We start from the raw sequence: 22,600 nt of genomic DNA on the forward strand, positions 1-22,600 counted from the left end.
ATTATAAAATTATAACAAAAATGTTAGTGAATAGACTTGCTAAATACTTACTTCAGTTGATACATATAGATCAAACAGGTTTTATTAAAAATAGAAATGTGTCTGATAATATCCTTAGATTGATAACATTGGTCAATGCATTTAGACAGCAACCCAACCACCGGATGCGGAAAACGCTTTTGATAGGGTTGAGTGGAATTTTTTATTTAAGGTGTTAGAGAAGTTTAATTTTGGCCCTTATTTTATTGGTTGGGTTAAATAAAGCTCTATATACAAACCCAATTGCTAGGGTGGTGACAAATGGTCAAATTTCTTTACCATTTGAATTAATGCGATCAACCCAGCAAGGTTACCCATTATCACCAGCCTTATTTGCATTGGCTATTGAACCGTTAGCTCAGACAATACGACAGAATGATAAGATTAAAGGGATGAGAATTGCGGATGATGAGTATAAGATTAATTTATTTGCAGATGATGTGTTGGTGTATTTGACAGAAGCGGAGCAATCTTTGAAATATTTACAAGATTGTTTGCTGAAATTAGGAGAGCTATCTGGATATAAAGTAAATTGGGATGAGTGAAATATTGTTAGTTGGGGAAGGAGATTATTCAGAATATAAAAATATAAAATTAAAATGGTCAGATAGAATTAAATATTTGGGAGTGATAGTAAATGGAGATGATCAACCTTTATATAAATTAAATTATGTTCCTTTATTAAAAAGGATTTGATTAAATGGAAAGATCTGCCGTTAACATTAATTGGTTGAGTAAATTGCATTAAAATTAATATTTTTTCTCAAATCCAATATTGGTTTCAGTCGATACCATGTTTACTTCCAAAGGGTTTCTTTCAGGATTTGAATTTGAGTTTTTATGGAAGGGAAAATTAGCACGAGAAGCCTTGCATAAACTTACGTGGAAATATGCATTACGTGGATTGCAGTTACCTCATTTTCAAAATTATTATGAAGCAGCTCAGTTGAAATTTGTTAGCAGATTGATGGATATTGACCAACCTCCGAGTTGGCCGAAGGTGAAAATGGCTTGTATTTCTGAAGTTGAGGTACACCAGTTTATATTTAAGTGGAATGTGAACTTATTACGGGAACATAATATGCCAGTATTAAAACATCTGCTAAGGATATGGGTTAAAGAAATATGGTCTTAGGATCAAAGGGTAAACTATCAATCCAAACCCCATTATATCATAATCAGCTTATTCCTTTTTCAATGTTCAATAATCATTTAAAGAGATGGAATTCTAAGGGTATAAAGATAGTTCAGGACTGTTTTGAAGAAGGCCAGTTTCTTTCTTTTAATCAGTTGCGGGAGAAATTTGATAAATCTGTAAATTCTTTATTTGTGTATTATCAACTTAGAGCTTTGATAAAAGATAATTATGGTAAATAATTGAATTTACCTATGTTGACAAAATTTGAATCTTTGATTTCCTCTGTATATATTTCGGATATGTATCAATTGTTACAGGAAAGAATGGATAAACCAGAATGGGAGAAATCTAGGACTAAATGGGAAAGTGATTTAACTTTTATTTTTCCTAAAGATAATTGGGAGGTTACGTGTCATGATAGTGTAACAAAAGTGACGAAGGTGCGACATGGAATGGTTAATTATTTTACATCAGTTATATTTGACTCCAGAGAAATTTAAAAAATATGGGTTTAGTAATTCGGACTCTTGTTTTAGATGTGGATTATGTATGGGAACTTTTTTACACGCTGTTTGGTCTTGTATTAAAGTACAACCATTTTGGGAAGGAATTAGGCTGGTTTTGGAAAAATTATTAAAATTAAATTACCATTAGACCTATCGAATTTTTTTATTGGGCTCTAACGTTTCTTTGAAGGGATTAGGGTGGATAAATTTCAAATTGCATTTATACACTTAGTGCTGTCTGTAGCACGAAAATGTGTAGCTAGTACTTGGAAAGATAATGTGGAGGTGAATATACTACGCTGGCTTTAATGAACTGAGAATGTATTATTATGGAAAAAATGACATGTAACTTGCATGATCATTATTCGTTTTTTGTTAAAATTTGGAATATATGAATTTAGAAATACTTTGAAATACTGTATATATTCTGTTTTAGTTTTTATATATGGGTTCCCTTAAGGGATCTGGCTGAAGGGGTGGGCGGGTTTTTTTTTAGATATATATAAAAATTGTGTTTTTTTTTCTGATATGTTTGATTGTAAGTTGTTTCAAAATCTTTTAAATAAAGTTTTTTTAAAAAAAAGAAATGCCAGATAAGCAGACACAGTATAAAGGTAGCATCTTAACACTGTTGTTAAAGAAACCGAGTTTTGTTATTTCATAAGAGCTGAATTAGCCCTGTTTTGTGAGACCAGCTACCCCTCTAATCTAGATAAATTCCTTCTGTGGGTCATCCTTAAGGCACACTTGAGGGGCCAGCTAATTACAAAGACAGTCAAGAAAAATTAAATGAGGGAGTTGGAGGAATTGGAAAAGAACATAACCCAATTTGAGAAAGATTTTCAGAAATCAGGCTTAGAGGACCACTATAGAGCTCTTACAAACAAGAAATTGGAATATAATACACTTCAGAAGTATAATATGGAGAAGGCTCTAACGAGGTCAAGGCAAAAGTACTATGAGTTGGGGGTAGAGCTCAGAAGGTCCTCGCCTGGCAGTTAAAGGCAGAACAAGCCTCTAGAACAATCAATGCAATGCAAACAGGGAATAGCCATATCTCACATAAACCAAAGGAAATTAATGAGCCCTTCAGAGAATTTTATGATGGACTGTACAAATCTGAATTGGCTGGGGATCCTAATCAAACAGACAAGTTTCTGGCCAGATTGGATCTCCTAAATTTAAGTCCGGAGGAGCAGGCAGGACTAGACTTTCCTCTTGGAGGAAGAGCAGGTGAAAACATTGAGTGCGCTACAAGCTGGCAAGTTTCCAGGAGAGGATGGATTCCCACCTGAGTTTTATCAAGGTGATAGACCAGAAAAGGGAAGCACGAATCCTCCTGGAATCTTTCACAACAGCGATTGTTACGACGATCTTGAAGAAGGGTAGAGACCCACTTTTGCCCTCCTCTTACAGACCAATTTCTCTGCTGAATATAGATCACAAGATCCTTGCCAAGGCCCTGACAAACAGATTGGTGTTGCATCTGCCAAAATTAATAAACAAAGACCAGGCAGGCTTTGTGCAGGAGAGACAAGCAGAAAGCAACATTGGCACTGTTGAGTGTAATGCATCTGGCACAAACTGAAAATGAGAGGGGATTAGCTGTTTCCCTGAATGCAGGGAAGGCTTTTGACAGACTTGAGTGGGAATTTTTATTTAAAATGCTGAAGAAGGTGGGGTTAGGTCCAACTTTTCAAAATCGGATTAGGGCGCCATACCATGCAAAGGTTACGACCTATGGACAAATCTCTATTCTGAGTGTGGGGATTGGTGAGTATAAGCCTGCCCTCTGCATGACGCCCACGTCATGATGTCACCTTATATATACATATATAAAAATATATATCCAAAACCCTGTGTGTGTCAGTAGCCATGTTAATCTAATAGAAGTACAGGATGAGAAAGCAGCACGTCACTGTCTTACATAACAGTGGCAACTAGGAACAAAATAAACCCCACACATACTCCATGCACCAACCGTGAGAAGGAAAACAACAGAAGAAAGGTAGAAAACAGCTACCTAACAACCCCAACAAATTTCAGCCAAAAGATCAAGGTGAAAATGTGCCAAGATGGCAGAGGGGAACTTTGGGGAATTCAAGAAAGTAGAAGAAAGTTGGGATAACTACGTAGAACAGTTTAATCTCTACTACGTAGCTCACAATATTGTGGAAGGTCCAATAAACTACAAACGTGCCCTCTTCCTCAGTAGAATGGGCAGCAAAACATTCGACCTCCTTAGCACCTTGCTGTCCCCGGAAGATCCAGGGACAAAGACATTCAACGAATTATGCACAACTCTAAGGAAGCATTTAGGACCCAAACCACCCGTTATGGCTGAAAGGCAACAATTCTACGAAAAGAAACAGTAAGTGAATACCTGGCATCGTTGCACAAACTGGCAGAGCACCGTCATTTCGAGCAGTTTCTAAATCAGGCACTGGGAGACAGATTAGTGATGGGGCTGGCAAATCGCCAAGCAAGGCAAAAATGATTAGGAATGGATCAAGAGCTGCCTGCAGCTCTGAAATGGAAGATAAAAACTTGGATGTGGGTCGACCAGAGCTATTGGTCAGGAGGTCTTCCCGCCAACAATGCTTCTGTTGTGGGAAATACAACCAGGGACCAGAAAACAGTTTCTACAAAAATTCGCTGGACCATTCATAGGTGAGACTTTCCTAATACCTGTGGACACACACTCCAAATGACCAGTAGATTCACAGCTGAAAAATACCAAAGCAGATCCCACAATTAACTGTCTGCGAGCTATTTTTGCCACTTATGGATTGCCTTATGAATTAGTTACAGACAATGGGCGCAACAACAATATCAGACATATTTTGTCCACACCCTATCACCCAAGTACCAATGGGGAGGCAGAACGTTTTGTACAAACATTCAAAAAAGTAATGAAAACCATGAAACTTCTAAATGCCTCCTGGACACACAAAATCATAGACTTCCTATTGGGAAACACGCCGCATTCTACCTCAAAATTCACCCCAGCAGAACTAATGTTTGGCCGCAACCTGCAGACCAGGCTGTCCACAGTTCATCCAGTTCTGGGTCTAAGATGGCAAAAAACTGCATCACCACAAACCTCATCTGGAACATTGGAAGTGGACGAGAGAGTTTCTGGTACATGATTATAGACAATATAAAGACCCATGGGTGTAATATTACAAAAATCGAGCCCCTGCTCATACTCTGTTCTAGAGGGGGACAGATTGTGGACGTGACACATTGACCAATTATGAGCATTAAGGTTCATGAACTGAAGGAGGTGGAATCAGACCTGCCGTGGCCTGCCCTGACTACCGCATTCCTCAGACCGAGTGGGAGGCAGAGACTGTCGCAGAGCCCAGCATTCCATTGAGGAGCCCGGTAACTGAGACACTCAGCCAGGAGGGCAGCGAAGACAGGCAGTTGCTGCCGAAGGTCAGCAAAGGTGGGCAGTCGCTGCCGGTCCTGAGCAAAGACCAGCATAGCAAACCACACCGAGGCGGTCCAAAAGAGAAAGGCCACTTGAACACTTTAAGAACTATATGCCCTGAGTATTATTATTAAATACTTTCCATTTTACACTCATAAAGTGCATTCTAATCCTCTTGTATAGTCCTGTGCCCAATGTAATCTTATTAGCAAAGGGGCTCAGTCAGCATTTACTGCACAGGGGGGGGGGGGGTGGGTGGAAAGAGTGTTGGGTATAATAAGCCCACCCTCTGCTGGACATCCTGACGCCTACATCATGATGTCACCCTTCCATATCTATAACTCTGTGTGTCAGTAGTCATGTTAGTCTAATAGAAGTAAACGATGAGAAATTGTGTGCTTGCATACACAACAGGGATCCTGCCGTCTATCGCCTTCCATAAATGCTGCCTGACCTGCTGAGTTGCTCCAGCACTTTGTGAATCGCTGCTGAGGTGACCTCTGACTTGGTGCTTGCATGGCTGGGCTTTTGTGACGAGATCATAAACCAGCCAGGAGATGTCAGTCAGCGTCGTTCACTGCACAACGAGACTTCACTGTGCAAGTCCCATTTGGTGTGTGAAATTGATCAAGTTTGAAACTTGATGCTACAACCTCTGGATTTTCAGGTGATGAGGGTGTGCAGATGCTGGGATCTAACGCAGGACACAAGTTACATTTACATTTTTAAATATAAATTTTACATTTAGATATATGATTTCAGCCCATGAACCCATGCTGCCCAATTACACCCAATTAACCTACAACCTCGGGAGGAAACCAGAGCCCCTGGGCAAAACCCACACAGACACAGGGAGAATGTACCAATTCCTGACAGACAGTGTGGGATTCGAACCCGGGTTACTGGCGCTGTAAGAGCAATGCACTAAGTGTAAAACCAACTGTGCTGCCGAGTACTGGAGAAACTCAGAAGGTCACACAGCATCCATACAAAGTAAAAGGCAGTTGACATTTTGGGCTGAAGCCCTTCCCCAGGAGTGCTGATGTCCGCATAAAAAGGTGATGGGAAAGGGGAGGAGCACGGTCTTCCAGGTGGGTCCTGGTTGGTGGATAGAAGAGAGAGAAGCTTAGATGTGATGGGGAGAGGGTGAAGAAGGGTAGCTCTCTGATGGGAGAAGGAAGGGAAGGGGGTGAGGAGCAGGAGGAAAATAAATGGAGGAATGACAGAAACTGGAGGTCGATATTGATGCCATTTGGTTGGATCAGGGATGCAATGCACATTAGTGCCGGAGAAACCCAGCAGGACACACAGCAGCCTCGGGAAGTGAAAGGCAGTCGATGATTCGGATTTGGGTCCTTCGTCAGGAATATGGAAAATAGACAAAGGAGAAGGAAAAGGAGGGAGGGGAAGGGGGAGCTGCATGGTTAGAGGTCATGAGGTGGGAGGGGAGAAGAGAAAGAGCTGAAGTGTGACGGGGAGAGGGCAGAGGGTTTCTCTCTAACTTGCTGGTGTGATGGAATATTTGGGAATGTTTTTGGGAGATAAATTGGTAAAATTAGAGTAGGTTACATACACACACATTTTAAAACATCTTATTTGAAATACTGAAGAATTCATATTCAGTGACTTTACAGGAACTATGGAGAATACTATGCACATTTCACAAGTAGGTGCTAATTGAAATGATGTCATGAAATGAATGGACTAGAGTCAGGTCATCTGTGTTGGACATTTCTGACCTCTCTGCAAAGTGCTCACGCAAAGGTCATTGAGAGGTTTGTTTACCTAAAACAACAGATGGGAGAAAAAAACTGACTCCTGGTGTTTGCTGGAGAAGGAGGGGGTTTTGCAAGAGAGAGAATAAATGGCTGGCAGTTGGAATCTCAGATGGAGAGAGAGAGACAGCTGAACAGTGTCAGCAGGAGAAGCTTGTTTGAACTGAAACAGAAGCTCCATAGATACATAGAAGATAAGAGCAGGAGTAGGTCATTCGGCCCTTCAAGCCTGCTCCGCCATGGCTGATCTTAAAGTTCAGTACCCCGTCCCCGCCTTCTCTCTGTAACCCCTAATTCCCTTATATTGAAGAAATATATCTAATTCCCTCTTAAATATATTCAATGAACCTGCCTCTACTACCCTCTGTGGCAATGAATTCCACAGATTCACCACTTCTGGGTCAAGAAATTCCTCCTCATCTCGGTCATAAATGGTTTCCTTATTATCCTCGAACCATGGCCCCGGGTTCTGGACTCCCCCACCATTGGAAACATCCCTTCTGCATCCATTCTGTCTAGTCCTGCCAGAATTTTATATGTCTCTATGAGATCCCCTCTCAATCTTCTAAATTCCAGCAAGAACAATCCCAAATTGCACAATGTTTCCTCATAAGTTATTCCTGCCATAAGTCATTCCTGCCATTCCAGGTATCAGCCTGGTGAATCGCCTCTGCACTCCCTCCATTGCAAGAACATCCTTCCTTAGATAAGGTGACCAAAACTGCACACAATACTCCAGGTGGGGTCTCACCAAGGCCCTGTACAGCTGCAGTAAGGTATCCTTGTTCCTAGACTCAAACCCTCTTGATATGAAGGCCAATATACCATTTGCCTTTTTAACTGCCTGCTGTACCTGCATGCTCGCCTTCAGAGACTGATGTACAAGTACCCCATGGTCTCTCTGCACTTCCCCATCTCTTAATCTATTGCCATTCAAAGAGTAATCTTCCTTCTGGTTTGTATTACCAAAGTGGATAACCTCACATTGATCCACAGTGTAGTGCATTTGCCATGTATCTGCCCAGTCCCTCAATTTATCCAAATCACACTGGAGCTTCCTGACCCCCTCTTCCGTGCACACAACCCCTCCTAGCTTAGTGTCGTCTGCAAATTTGGAGATATTCCATCCAATCCCCTCATCCAGATCATTAATGTAAATTGTGAACAGCTGGGATCCCAGTACAGATCCCTGTGGCACCACACTGGTCACCGCCTGCCACTCAGAAAACGAGCCATTTATCCCAACTCTCTGTCTTCTATCTGCCAGCCAGTTCTCAATCCACATCAATACCTTGCCTCCAATTCCATGAGCCTTGATTTTGCATGCCAGTCATTTATGTGGAGCCTTATCGAAGGCCTTCTGCTCTCCCCTATCTATTTTACCTGTCACCATCTCGAAGAATCCATGTTGACTCTGTCCGATCCCTTCTCTGCTAGTCATATGCTCCGCTATTACATCCTTAATAATGGATTCCATCATTTTGTCCACTACTGATGTGAGGCTCACCGGCCTATAATTCCCCACTTTTTCTCTACCCCTCTTTTTAAATAGTGGGGTAACATTAGCTACCCTCCAATCCATGGGTACTGATCCTGAGTCTATCGAGTTCTGGAAAATAATTCTTAATGCATCTGCTATCTGAATGTCCACTTCCTTACTGGAGTTTAGAAGATTGAGAGGGGATCTCATAGAGACCTATAAAATTCTGGCAGGACTGGACAGAATGGATGCGGAGGGGATGTTTCCGATGGTGGGGGAGTCCAGAACCCAGGGCCATGGTTCGAGGATGTAGATTATCAGGCCCTTGGGATTTATCAGCCTTCAATCCCTTCAATTTCCCCAAGACCATGTCCTTAGAGATACTGATTTCTTTCAGTTCCTCCCTTGCATTTGTCTCTATGTTTCCCAACATCCTTGGGAGGTTATTTGTATCCTCTCTTGTAAAACAGAACTAAAGTAAGAATTTAATTGGTCTGCCATTTCCTTATTCCCCATTATATATTCCCCTGATTCCGACTGCAAGGGACCTACTCTGGATTTCACCAATCTTTTCCTCTTGACATATTTATTAAAGCTTTTGCAGTCGGTTTTTATATTTGCCGCAAGCTTACTTTCGTTATTTATTTTTGCCCTCTTGATTAATCCCCTCGTCCTCCTTTGCTGCATCTTGAACTGCTCCCAGTCTTCGGTTGCGGTACTTTCCTTGGCCAATTGATGTGCTCTCTCTTTGGACCTAATGCTGTCTCTAATTTCCCTTGTTATCCACGGTTGAGTCACCTTTTTTGGTTTATTTTTATGCCAAACCGGTATAAACGATTTCTGAAATTCTTCCATTAGATCTGTGAGTGGCAGATGGCTGGAAGTGCTATCTGTCTGATGTTTCTCTTGGAATAAGTGGAACAGAAGGGAACTTGGTGATAGCCTGAAAGAAAGAGGTTATCATCTGGAGAACCCTGATGGGGCAAGTTCCATCAGCAAGACATTAAGGCGACTAATAGTGGTTCCTCAGTTGTGGAAATCCTGGAACAACACATCTCTCTCTGCAAACCTACAAGAGCCTTCCTGAGCGGTAAACGTTTGCCTTTCGAGCACCAAAGCCCGGTGAATCTTATACATGTTAAATTCTGTTCACAGTGTAAGAATTGCCTGCAACCAGTGAACTTGGAAGAATGAGAAGTGAGATTGAACTGTGAACGAAAGAACTTTTCTTAAATTTACCATTATATACACGTGTGATTAGAATTAGAAGGGGGTTAAGTTAATAGAGATAAGTTAAAGTTTGATTCTGTTTTAATGATTAAAGATAATTTAAAAAACTTTTGTTAAAGTAACTACTTGTCGTGGTGAATATCTATTACTGCTGGGTTTTGGGGTCCATTGGGCTCGTAACACTGGGCTGGCTGGTAAAGACCCTGTCTGACCTGTATCTTGATGGACACTGAATTACTACACTACTCTATTGTTGTAGTTTTTCTTTTTTTATGGGGGGTAGGTTCCTTTTTCTTTTCCTCTATTTTTTGGGGATTTTTCTCTTTTTAAATTTTTTTAGGTTATTTTTTTCTTGTTCAAGGAGTTCTTTTTTTAATTGTAAAAGCTGTAAATTGTGAAGTACCACTCCGGGGGTGACATCAAGAGATATGGCCAATTTAAATTTTGCAACTTTTAATGTCAACGGACTTAATAATCTGATTAAAACGAAATGGCTGTTAGTTTATATTAAGAACATGAAGATTGATATTGCTTTTCTACAAGAAACACAATTGAACGAAAAAGAACATCAGAAATTGAAAAGAGACTGGGTGGAGCACATTATAGCTTCTTCTTTTAATTCTAAAGCAAGAGGTGTGGCTATTTTGATACATAAAAAGTTATCTTTTGCATTGGATTCAGTTTTTGCATCAGCAGGTAGAGTACTGGTTGTAAATTGTAAAAATTTTTCATAAGCGTGGACTTTGATGAATGTTTATACACCTCATGTGGATGATGAAGGAAACTTTTTTGAATTTAAATCAGGTGAATGAGAATATTTTGGTGGGTGGTGATTTTAATTGTTGTCTGGATCCATTATGGGATAAATCTCCAAAAACTTTGAAGAGAACTAAGATGGCTAATCAATTGTCAACAGGAATGAAAGAACTGAATTTGGTAGAGATTTGGAGGAGATTAAACCTGACAGAGAAGGATTCTTCTTTTTACTTGGCTCGACATGAATTATTTTCAAGAATTGTTTTATTTTTAGTATCAGCACAATTACAAGAAAGAATTACTCAAGCCGAATATAAAAGTAGGATTTTGTCTGATCATTCTTTGTTATTAATTTCTTGTATAGGTTCTGAAAGTGTGGAAACTACTTATCAATGGAGATTTAATACAATGTTGTTGAAGCAACCTGAATTTATTGAATATATTAGGGATCATATTAAAACATTACGAATAAATGAAGGTTCAGTACAAAGTAGATTTATTTTATGGGATGCCTTAAAAGCGTATTTAAAAGGACAGATTATTAGTTACACAACTAAAATTAAGAAACAATATTTGTTAGAAACTCAAAATTTGGAGGAGGAAATAGAATTTACCAGGTCTTTACCAGGAAATGGAATTTAATGCTGATAAGTGTGAGGTGCTTCATTTTGGTAAGAAGAATCAGAACAGGACATACGTGGTAAATGGGAGAGCATTGAGGAATACAGAAGAGCAGAAAGATTTAGGAGTGACGGTACATCGTTCCCTGAAGGTAGAAACTCACGTGAATAGGGTGGTGAAGAAGGCTTTTAGTATGCTGGCCTTTATCAATCATTGCATGGAATATAGGAGTTGGGAGGTGATGTTGAGATTGTATAAGACGTTGGTGCAGCCTAATTTGGAGTTCTGTGTGCAGTTCTGGTCGCCTAATTATAGGAAAGATATAAACAGAGTGGAGAGTGCAGAGAAGGTTTACCAGAATGTTGCCTGGGTTTAAGCATCTGGAGTATGGGGAGAGATTGGACAGATTGGGTCTTTATTTTTTGGAGCGTAGAAGGTTGAGAGGGGATTTGATAGAAGTATTTAAGATTATGAAAGGGATAGACAGAATGGATGTGGATAGACTATTTCCGTTAAGAGGAGGAAAGTTTAAAACAAGAGGACATGAGTTAAGAATTAAGGGGCAGAGGTTTAGAGGTAACATGAGGGGGAAACTTCTTTACTCAGAGAGTGGTAGCCGTGTGGAATCATCTTCCGGGAGAAATAGTGGCGGCGGAGTCAATTGTATTATTTAAGAAAAGGTTGGACAGGTATATGGATGAGAAGAAGATGGAGGGTTATGGGCATTGTGCAGGGAGGTGGGACTAGAAAGGGGTGTTTGGTTCGGTGCGGACTAGAAGGGCCTAATGGCCTGTTTCCGTGCTGTAATTGTTATGTTATGTTATATGTTATGTTAAATTGATAATTTAGAAAAGGAGGTACAACGAAATTCGACCGAAGACAAAAAAGCCTATCTGACTAAATTAAAGTTACGTTACAAAGATCTAAACAACATTATTATGAGTTAGGTGAACGTGCCCATAAAGTTTTAACATGGCAGCTGAAGACATAACAGGTCTTTAGGACTATAAATGCTGTTAGAAAGGGCTCGATAGTTACCTATAAATTTCATTTATTTGATCAAGATTTATAACTTCGAGGGTAGTGCAGGATAATGATGGTATTGGTCCGATTTGGATTTACCGACATTGAAGGAAAAAGATGAGGAAGAAGCATTACAAGCTAAAGCCAGGTGGGAAATCACCAGGCGAGGATGGTTTTACTTCAGAATTTTATAAAGAATTTCATGACTTACTGCTTCCTGTATTTATGAAAGTTTTGAAACAGGCTACGGAAACTGGTACTTTTCCAAATTCCCTTTCTAAAGCATTAATTATGATTATTCCAAAAAAAGATAGAATTTCATTGAAAGTTGGATCATAGAGACCAATTTATTTATTAAATGTAGACTATAAGATTGTGGCTCAAGTTTTAGCTAACAGATTAGCTAAATATTTGCTACAGTTGGTTCATGTTGATCAGGCTAGGTTTATTAAGAATCGTTATTCTGTGGATAATATTGTTAAATTGATTTCTTTGATTAATGTTTCTAGAAAGCAACCTAACCAACCCAAGATAGTACCTTTAGATGCCAAGAAAGCTTTCGATAGAGTGGAGTGGGGTTTTTCATTTAAAGTTCAAGAGAAATTTAAATTGGGGCCACTCTTTATTGGTTGGGTAAAAATTCATCAGCCAAGGTGGTGACAAATGGACAAAAATCATCTTTGTTCATGTTGTCTAGATCGACTAGGCAAGGATGTCCTTTATCAACAGCTTTATTTGCTTTGGTAATAGAACCATTAGCTTAAGTCACACATGTCAAATTCTGGCCCGCGGGCCAAATTTGGCCCGCAAGATCATATTAAATATATATTAGAGTTGGCCCGCTGGCCGCTGCGCCAGTATAGCGCATGCACACTGAAGGTGAAAATGAAGACACAGGAGGTGTGGAGGGATCTCAGAGTCCCGAATCCCGGGGATCGGAGCGCCGCACTCAGCCCGCCCGGCTCCCGGACACACAGACACGGCTGGAGTTGGGGACCATCCTCACTGGGTCTGCGCTTCAGCGGCGACGCCGGACCGAACGTCTCGTTGGCGATGCCTTCCCCCCTCGCTCCGTGCGCGGCGGACCCTGCCTCCCGCTCCTTTTGTTGGAGACGAGCCCGGCGCCGTGAGATTGCAGTTTAATCCCTCTCCAACCATGGGAGGGGGGTGGGAGCAACGCGCTCTTCTCAGCCAATTCCTCCACCGCCCCGGACGCCGGCGTTTCAACGTGGGGTTTGGGTGCCTTCGTCAGGCGACCGACCTGTTGGTCCAAGACAAGGGGAGAGCGTACAAACTCCACACAGACAGCACCTGAACTCGGGTGAACGTGGAGCTGCGACCCCACATTCCACATCAGGACTGTGTGTAAGATTGGGAGCAGTGAGACGGAAGCTTATTTTGTTCCTGTGATTTAAGCCTTTCTTGGGGTGGGGGGGGGGGTTCCTTCTCTGACCACTTGCCTAACAATTAACCTAATCAGATGTGGAGTTACCACAATACAACAGTTCTCAACCTTTTTCTTTCCACTCGCGTCCCTGTGCCATTGGTGCTCTGTGATTAGTAAGGGATTGCTTAAGGTGGTCTGTGGGTGGGAAGAAAAAGTTTGAAGACCACTGCTTTAATCATCCCTCATTGACTCGTCATGTGCACGGTTTCAGAGCTCCAAAGGAAATGGGCCAATGACAATGAGTTTATCCAAAACTATTATTAAACATTTATTTTAATAAGAAAAAGTTTAACATTACATATGTTGAAAGAAGAGAAAACATGCAGATGTTGTTGAAAATTTTCAATAAATATTTAATTCGGACCTCGAATTTTGGCCCTCCGTGAGTTTGACTTTGACACCCCTGGCTTAAGTGATTAGAAAAGACAGCAATATTAAAGGTTTAGATGAATATAAAATTAATTTAGTTGCAGATGATGTTTTAATATATTTAACACATCCTAAGCAATCTTTAGGATCTCTTCAAACATGATTGAAATATTATGGTGAATTGTCAGGTTATACAGTTAATTGGGAGAAAAGTGAAACTTTGCCTTTGGGATACGATGATTATTCAGATTGTAAACAGAAGACACAATTTCGATGTCAGATAAAATATTTGGGAATAATTGTTGATGTTGTCAACCAACATTTATATAATTTAAATTATATAACCATATAACCACTTACAGCACAGAACAGGCCAGTTCGGCCCTACTAGTCCATGCCGTAGCAAATCCCCACCCTCCTAGTCCCACTGACCAGCACCCGGTCCATACCCCTCCAGTCCCCTCCTATCCATGTAATTATCCAGTCTATCCTTAAATGTAACCAATGATCCCACCTCGACCACGTCTGTCGGAAGCTCATTCCACATCCCTACAACCCTTTGCGTAAAGAAATTTCCCCTCATGTTCCCCTTATAATTTTCCCCTTTCAATCTTAAACCATGTCCTCTAGTTTGAATCTCCCCCACTCTTATTTGAAAAAGCCTATCCACATTTACTCTGTCTGTCCCTTTTAAAATCTTAAATACCTCTATCAAGTCCCCCCTCAATCTTCTACGCTCCAGAGAAAAAAGCCCCAGCCTGCACAACCTTTCCCTGGAACTCAGACCCTGAAATCCTGTCAACATTCTCGTGAACCTTCTCTGCACTCTCTCTATTTTGTTTATATCTTTCCTATAATTTGGTGACCAAAACTGTACACAGTACTCCAAATTTGGCCTCACCAATGCCTTGTACAATTTCATCATAACCTCCCTACTCTTGAATTCAATACTCCGACTTATGAAGGCCAACATTCCAAATGCCTTCTTCACCACACCATCTACCTGAGTATCAGCCTTGAGGGTACTATTTACCATCACTCCTAAATCCCTTTGTTGCTTTGCACATCTCAATAGCCGACCATTTAATGCATATGACCGTTATTAAATAAAATTAAATTTGATTTAAATAGATAGAAAGATCTACCATTACCTTTGATGGGGCGTGTGAATTGTATTAAAATGAATATCTTTCCTCGTATACAGTATGTTTCAATCTTTTCCTTATATGCTTCCGAAGAAATTTTTTAAAAAATTAAATGCTTTAGGGTTAGGGTTAGGTATTTTTATGGAAAGGCAAATTAGCAAGAGTATCGTTACAAAAATTGACATGCTTTAGGAGGATTGCAATTACCTCATTTTCAGAATTATTATGAGGCAGCTCAGTTAAAATTTATTAATAGGATGTTTGATACTGATCAACCTCCAATATGGGCTAAAGTTGAATTGTCCCAGATTTTTGAACAAAATATAAATCAATTTATATACAAATGGAATCATCGTCTTTTACAAAATTATAATTTGCCTGATTTAAAACATTTAATGGAGATATGGTATAATAGGGATCAAATTATTGGAATTAAAGGTAAGATTTCAGCTAAGACATCATTATATCAGAAGAGATTGTTTCCTTTTTCAATGAATAATCATTATTTGAAATCTCAGGAACAGAAAGGTATTGAAATGGTGGGAGATTGTTACGAGGCTGGATCGTTTTTGTCATTTAATAGACTCAAGGAAAAATTTGGAATTATGTTGAATACATTGTTTGCACACTACCAAGTACGTGCTTGGATATTAGATAACATTGGATGTGAGTTGATATTAACTAAAAGTACTAAGTTTGAATCTACTTAATGACAGTACTAAAAAAGGTTTTATCTCAGAGATATATGCTTTGTTGCAACAAAAGATGACAAAACTGGATTTGTATAAAACAAAAAATAAATGGGAGAATGATTTATCTATTCCAATATCTCAGGAGGAATGGATGAACATGTGTGAGGATAGCATGACTAAATTAATAAATGTGAGATACCGTTTAGTTCATTATAATTTTTTACATCAGTTATATTTAACTCCTGAGAGATTAAAGAAGTATCTGTGTTTTCAATGTGGAAAAGAAGTCGGTTCTTTTTACATTCAGTATGGCTTTGCGAAAAGGTGAAACTTTTTTGGTGTAGGATTATGGAGTTTTTGAAAGGTTTCTTTAAATTTAAACTTGTACTTGATCCACTATTATTTTTGCTGGGATATACTACAACATTGATTTTGGGTTTAAAATGAGAGAAATTTCAAATTGCATTTATTCATTTACCATTGGCAGTAGCTAGGAAATGTATTGCAATTACATGGAAAAATGAAACTGAATTGAATATTCAAAGACGGCATTTGGAGCTGAAATTTGGTATCCCATTGGAAAAGATAATTTATAACTTGTGTAATAATTATTCCTTTATTATTAAAATGTGGAATCCGTATTTGAAATATATCAGATGAGAGATACAATAGTTTTTCTTTCCCTGGATGGAGAAGTGATATAATATATAACAGTTGATGGCATGGAAACAGGCCATCTCGGCCCTTCAAGTCCATGCTGGTTCACTCAAACAACTCCGCTAGATCCCCCACCTAGTCTCCGCCCATAACCCTCCAACCCCTTCTTATCCATGTATATATCCAGCCTCCTCTTAAATGAAAGAATTGACTCTGCCTCAACTATTTCCTCCGGAAGATTATTCCATTCAGCCACCACTCTCTGAGTGAAGAAGCATCCTCTAATGTTTCTCCGAAAATTTTGTCCCCTTACCCTCAACTTATGTCCTCTTGTTTCAACCTCCCCTGCTCTCAGGGGGAAGAGTCTACTTGCATCTAGTCTATCTATTCTCTTCATCATTTTAAACACCTCTATCAAATCTCTCAACCGTCTACGTTCCAATGAACCTCTTTAATCTTTCCCTGTACTCTAGGTATTTTAAGCCAGGCAACATCCTTGTAAATCTTCTCTGCACCCTCTCCACCTTATCTATATCCTTCCTAGAATTTGGAGACCAGAACTGAACACTATACTCCCAACCTGGCCTTACCTTAAACAGAATAGAGTACAGGAGCTGGGAAGTGATACTGCAACTATGATTTATACCAAATGCCTTCTTAACCACCCTGTCTACATGGGAATCCACCTTCAAGGAATCCTGCACCATAACTCCAAGATCTCTTTGTTCTTGTGCATTCCCCAATGTCCTCCCCTTTACTACATATGTCCTAGTTTGATTATTTTTACCAAAATGAAGCACCTCACACTTCTCCACATTAAATTCCATCTGCCATCTTTCAGCCCAACTCTCCAGACAAACCAAATCCCTCTGTAATCCCTGAAAACCTTCCTCACTCTCCACCACTCCCCCTATTTTCATATTGTCTACTTATTTACTTACCCAGTTAACCACCCCATCATCCAAATCATTCATATAAATTATGAACAGGGGACCTAGCATCGATCCTTGAGCCACACCACTTGTCACAGACTTCCTTCCTACCAATGTCGTTGGTACCGATGTGAACCACGACCTCAGGCTCTTTCCCTTCCCCCTTTAGGATATTCTAGACTCATGTAGCTACATCCTGGACCCTGGGACCAGGGAGACAAACCACCATTCGGTTTTCTTTATCATGTCCACAAAATTCTCTGTCCGTCCGCCTCACCAGCGAGACCCCTATAACTATCGCCCTATTCTTCCTATTACTTCCTTTCTGGGCTATAGAGGCTGACCCTACACCTCTGCCTACCTTAGCCTGACTATCCCCTTCCTCAGTATTCAAGGAGGAGTACCGATTTCTGAGGATTTCAGGTTCAGATGCTCTCTCTGGAGCCCAACCTTTCTCTTTATGCTTCCTATCAGTAACCCACTGTCCCCACTCCTGTGAGCCAAGTGTGACCAACTGACTATAACCCCTATCTATGACAGCTTCGCTCTCCCTGACCAAAACGAGGTCATTGAGCTGCAGCTCAAGGTCCCTGACTTGGTCCCTTGTTTATATTTCTTTTTTGGGGGGTAGTTATTGAAGGAGGGAGGGAGAGGCTGGAGGGGGGAATTAAGGGAGAAAATTTTGCATCGTTTTACATTATTCTTTATTTGTACATTACATTTTTGTTAATAAAGTTTTATAAAAAAGAGCTGCCATCCACATAAAGGGTTAAGTCAGTCACACAGGGGGAAGCAGTTGGAGGAAGGTTTTCTCCCACTGTGAAGGGACAGGGGAAATTGAAAGAGAACCAAGAGATACAAAAGCTGTCAATGCAGGGAAAGCAGCAGGGGGAGCAGGGATACAGCAGGGAAACCACGAGGACATTGTGGAGATTGGGCAATTCGATTATCGCCAGTCTGATCAAAATCACTTCCCTCAAACAACGATAAACCAGCCACGGGGTTGGGATCCCACGCCGATCTTTCTTGCCAGCATGGACCGGTCCTTTTTTTCTTGTGCTTTTCCTTTCCAGATTTTTCCACTTTGTCAACAAGCTCACATGGCTTATTCCCCCCCCACTACCCCCCCCCTCCCCCCCACCAACACAGGCCATACTTTTTCACTCAGTTAGTCAGCGCTGCCCTTAATCTTATCTCTGGTTTCTCTGTCTCCTCATCACACATTATTTCTCTGGATTCTCCTGCTGCCTCGCCAAATTTCTCCAGATCAGGATCTGGACCATCTCCTCTTTAATCTAATAACTGCACGACACCCACTGGCCAGTTATCCCCACTCTGAATAGACCAAGTCCTCAGTTCAAATCCCCAAATAGTCTGTCCTGAATCACTGTCCAATTCCCCAATAGACAGTCCCCGACTCACTGTCCAATTCCCCCACCCACCATAGACACTCCCCGACTTACGGTCCAATTCCCCAGCCCCAATAGACCGAGTCCCCTCTCTCAGTCCAATTCCCCAATCCCCAAAAGACGGAGGCCCCTGACTGACGAATTCCGCACACCCCAACAGACTGAAGGCCCTGACTCGCAGGCCAATTTCCAATAGACTGTATTCAACCAGACTCGCTACCAAATCCTTTCCACTGATAATAGATGGAGTCACACAGCTCGCTGCCCAATTCCCATAAAGTCTGAGTTGAGTTCAATTGACTGAGTATCCCAAACTCGCTGCCCAATTAAAACACACTAACCTCATGCAATCTGTATTCCTTCCTGCAGATCCTTTTGTGCATCCGTCAAGGCAATCTGGTCAACCTCAGGCAAGGGACTGGACCACCAGAGGATCGACAGTGAGAGGTCAAGGTAAACTTACACTGGGGGCCCTATCTCCCTCTTTTATCTGACACCAGCCTGGCCACTTATTCAGCCCAAATTTGATCTCTGATTCTTATCTTGGGATCCTGTCGACTATGCCAAACGTTGAAGGTGAACCTGAAACAAACATGAATAAAGCTGCAGAAACAAACTTTTAAAGTCTTTGCAAAGGAGAAGTGAGTAAGATGTTTCCATTTAAATTGGAGAAGATAAATACGAGAGGTCATTGCTTTAGGCTGAAAAGGAGACGTACAAGGGGAACAGGAGGGGAACGTTTTTCACTCAGAGAGCGGTAGGAGTGTGGAATGAGCTGTCATCGAATGTAGTGAATGCAGATTCAATCTTGAGTTTTAAAAATAAATTGGATCAATACATGGATAGGAGAGGTCTGGAGGGTAATGGAATGTGACCAGGTCAGTGGGACTAACTAGTTTTATTGGTCGGCACAGTCTGGAAGGGTTGAATGGACTGTTTTTCTGGGCTGTAATGTTCAATAATTCGAAGTCTGTTACAGCATGAAAACACAGCCACAAGCTGCCAACTAACTAGAAAGGAGTGAATCACATTTAACCAAATCACAGAATTTATAGTTTCTCATCTGTTTCGGAACCAGCGAAGGGACTGCTCATATCCCTTAAAATACTCTCCGATCTCCCCCAGATAAGGAGATCCTTATCAGCTCCCCAGCTGCAGAACAAGACAGGAACATGGCCATAATGCAGCCCCCACCCCCCTCACCACCACACACACAAACCCGTGTCCCTTCCAGGCCCCATGTTAAACACACGTTCATTCTATTCTGAAATCTCCTTTCTCAGGTTGGGGACCAAACCTTGCCCCCGGGCCCAGTGACCAGCCCCTCCCACCCCACCAGGGCCCGGTGACCAGCCCCCCCCACCCCGCCAGGGCCCGGTGAACACCCCACCAGTGCCCGGTGACCAGCCCACCTCCCCCCACCCACCAGGCCCCGGTGACCATCCCCCTCCCCCCCACCCCACCAGGGCCCGGTGACCAGCCCCCCCCACCCCACCAGGGCCCGGTGAACACCCCACCAGTGCCCGGTGACCAGCCCCCCTCCCCCCACCCACCAGGCCCCGGTGACCATCCCCCTCCCCCCCACCCCGCCAGGGCCCGGTGAACACCCCACCAGTGCCCGGTGACCAGCCCCCCTCCCCCCCAGGCCGCGGTGACCAGCCCCCCTCCCCCCACCCACCAGGCCCCGGTGACCATCCCCCTCCCCCCCACCCCGCCAGGGCCCGGTGAACACCCCACCAGTGCCCGGTGACCAGCCCCCCCCACCCCGCCAGGCCGCGGTGACCAGTCCCCCTCCCCCCACCCACCAGGCCCCGGTGACCAGCCCCCTCCCCCCCACCCCACCAGGGCCCGGTGACCAGCCCCCCTCCCCCCACCAGCCTCCCTTCAATCGAGACACAACCTCCTCCACTCACCAGCGAATCTTCCTCACACAGGCTGCAGGGATCCAACATGGCGGCCCCGGCACGTGACCCCACCGGCCAATTAGAGGGACTGCACATACACGGAGCGGCCACCAGGTGGGGCTGAAAACCACCAGCGACGTCACTTTCTCCCCGATCGTTCCCGATAATCTCCCTCTCACCCTGGTCTCACCCTGATCCCCCCTGGTTCCACCCAGGTCCCCACCTGGTCTCACCCTGATCCCACACTGGTTAAGCCAGGTACGGGCCTGATCCCCCCCATCCCCCCGGGTCCCACCCTGGTCTCACCCTGGTCCCACCCAGATCGCCCTCTCCCCTGGTCTCACCCTGATCCCCCCTGGTTAAGCCAGGTACGGGCCTGATCCCCCCCACCCCCCCGGGTCCCACCCTGGTCTCACCCTGATCCCCCCTGGTTCCACCCAGGTCCCCACCTGGTCTCACCCTGATCCCACACTGGTTAAGCCAGGTACGGGCCTGATCCCCCCCATCCCCCCGGGTCCCACCCTGGTCTCACCCTGGTCCCACCCAGATCGCCCTCTCCCCTGGTCTCACCCTGATCCCCCCGGTTCCACCCAGGTCCCAACCTGGTCTCACCCTGATCCCACACTGGTTATGCCAGGTACGGGCCTGATCCCCCCCACCCCCCCGGGTCCCACCCTGGTCCCACCCAGATCGCACTCTGGTCCCAGCCAGGTCCCATCCTGACTCCACTCTGATCCCATCCAGATCCCACCCTAATCCCATTCTGGTCCACCCAGATCCCCCCTGGTCACACCCAGATTGCATCCTGGTCTCACACTTGTCCCACCCTGATCCCACACTGGTTTCCACCCACCCTGATCCCACACTGGTTTCCACCCCCCCCCCCCTCCCAGGTCTCACCCAGGTCCTGCCCTGGTCCCACCCAGGTCCTGCCCTGGTCCCACCCAGGTCCTGCCCTGGTCCCACCCAGGTCCTGCCCTGGTCCCACCCAGGTCCTGCCCTGGTCCCACCCAGGTCCTGCCCTGGTCCCACCCAGGTCCTGCCCTGGTCCCACCCAGGTCCTGCCCTGGTCCCACCCAGGTCCTGCCCTGGTCCCACCGAGGTCCTGCCCTGGTCCCACCCAGGTCCTTTCCTGGTCCCACCCAGATCTCACCCTGATCCCATTTGGTCCCACCGTGACCCCACCCCGATCACACCCTGGTCCCACCCAGGTCCCTCCCAGATTGCACCCTGATCCCACCCTGGTCTCACCCTTGTCCCACCCTGGTTTCACTCTGGTCCCACCCAGATCGCACCCTGGTCTCACTCTGGTCCCACCCAGATCCCGCCCTTGTCCCAGCAAGGTCCCATCCTGATCCCATCCAGGTCCCAACCAGATCTCACCCGGATCCCACCTTGATCCCATCCTGATCCCACCCTGATCTCACCCAGATCCCACCCTGATCACACCCTGGTTTCACCCAGAACCCACCCTAAATCCCACCACCCCCATCTCTAACATTCAGCCCCAAAAACTAGATCACCTCCCACTGTCACGCTGATCTCACCCCGAATCAACAGGGGCTCCCACCCACCATTTCCAACATTCACCCCCCCAAAAAAAATTGATCATCTTCCACTATCATATAACCATAAAACTATTTACGGAGCGGAAACAGGCCATGTCACCCCTTTGAGTTCAGACCGGTTCACTAGAACAACTCCACTAGCTTCCCCCTCCCATTCTCTGCCCATAACCCTTCAACCTCCTCACCTCCATGTACACATCCAACCTTCTCTTAAATGACAGAAGGGACCCTGCCACAACTATCTCTTTTGGAAGACCATTCCATTCTGCCACCACTCGCTGAGTGAAGAAGCATCCTCTAATATTTCTCCTAATGTTTTGCCCCCTTACCCTTAATTCATGCCCTCTTGTTCCAACCTCACCTGCCCTCAGGGGAAAGAGTCTATTTCTGTCTAGTCTATCTATTCGCTTCATAATTTTAAATACCTCTATCAAATCCCCACTCAGCCGTCTACGTTCCAATGAATAAAGTCC

The 22,600-nt window shown here is 43.5% G+C and overlaps 1 protein-coding gene across 11 annotated transcripts in view; it reads right to left on the reverse strand.

The window, feature by feature from the left end:
• LOC138752017 (zinc finger protein 850-like) overlaps positions 1-22,600 on the reverse strand; it is a 100,243-nt gene that overhangs the window by 53,895 nt on the left and 23,748 nt on the right. For 7 of the 11 annotated variants that reach the window (XR_011350313.1, XR_011350314.1, XR_011350312.1 and 4 more), the window contains exons 1-2: positions 20,569-20,661; positions 18,997-19,237 (exon numbers count right to left, since the gene is read on the reverse strand). The exons of 1 other annotated variant lie outside the window; for it this stretch is intronic. The gene's annotated coding sequence lies outside the window, so the exon portion shown is untranslated. Of the gene's footprint in view, positions 1-2,974; positions 3,176-18,996; positions 19,238-20,568; positions 20,662-22,600 lie in introns of those variants that run through there. 3 more of the 11 variants (XM_069915178.1, XM_069915177.1, XM_069915179.1) reach the window with 3 other exon arrangements.

This window comes from Narcine bancroftii, chromosome 1 (assembly GCF_036971445.1).
Source record: "Narcine bancroftii isolate sNarBan1 chromosome 1, sNarBan1.hap1, whole genome shotgun sequence".
In the NCBI taxonomy this organism is placed as follows: domain Eukaryota; kingdom Metazoa; phylum Chordata; class Chondrichthyes; order Torpediniformes; family Narcinidae; genus Narcine; species Narcine bancroftii.